The sequence below is a fragment of the Pygoscelis adeliae genome, unplaced genomic scaffold (genome assembly GCF_000699105.1).
Source record: "Pygoscelis adeliae isolate BGI_AS28 unplaced genomic scaffold, ASM69910v1 Scaffold65, whole genome shotgun sequence".
Taxonomy (NCBI): domain Eukaryota; kingdom Metazoa; phylum Chordata; class Aves; order Sphenisciformes; family Spheniscidae; genus Pygoscelis; species Pygoscelis adeliae.
The window spans coordinates 2617502-2618602 of record NW_008824864.1 but is presented as its reverse complement, the minus strand read 5'-3'; positions in this window follow the sequence as shown (position 1 = coordinate 2618602).

The window sequence follows — 1101 nt, the reverse complement described above, 5'->3', positions numbered from 1 at the left end:
CCCGGCACCCCTCACCCCACCGCGGGGCTGCACTCCGCGCCCCGCCGGAAACCTCCCCGGAGCGACCTGCCCGCTGCCCCCAGGTACGACCAGGGGTCGCTGGTTTCTGCCACTGACAGCCTGATTTACAGCAAACGCTTTCCCAACACCCTCACAAGCCGCAACAAAACACCGAGGTGCGCCGGCTGGCTGCTCCTTCTCGTCCTCTCCCCGTATTAAGGAACGCTTTCTGCAGAAAGTTCAGGTGCAAAGCAAACCATTTTTCTACCTGCAGGTTACTTTGCGTTAAACGGCACTTGCTGCCACAATTTAAAAGCCCAGCTCCTTAGCCAAATTTCGTACCACATAAGCAAATAAAACCGAAAACATGAGAGCTGAAATAGAAATCATGCTGAAAACATTGAATCGTTTATGCTGTAAATAAATTCCCTGAACACCTGGTAGGCTATAAATTAAAATGTATAGCTAATACGCTTCTTTGATTTACACTGCCCTTTCGACTAATTAAAAATAACTGTGTCATCCCCTGAAAACAGCCCCCACGCACTCATAGGTCTATTGCTCATGTTAAAGGTAAAACGTCCATCAAATATTTTCAGAATTTCCTCTCCCCCAGAAATTTAAAAAAAAAACAAAAAACCCAACCCTTACAGACTCAGGAAAAATAAATAACCTTTACAAACTTGGAATACTGAAGTTTCTTCACAATTTATTACTTCACCTTTTCCTTGAGTTACAGCCCTCTGTGCCTCTCAGAGATCACCCTGGCCAACAGTGGTTGATCTTCTCAGCAATCGCTTCCAAAACTATGTTCTATCCTTAAGAAAAAGAAAAAAAAAGTGAAATAAATCAAAAAAGGAATACTTTTCAAAGGAAATCCAGCCCTACAGAGTTTTTATTCTGCCTGCAACAGATTAGTGCTAAATAAAGGGTGTTAAAAGCAGGTGCTTCTCTCCCTTGCTGCTCTTTTTATTATGAAGAACAGAAGCTTCTCCTAATATATATAGTGAGGGAGACCCTTCTCTATTGCTTTTATTGAAAAGACTAAACTTGTGACATCACTAACCACCTTCCTATGGCTGAGTTTGCCTCATCTCTGCC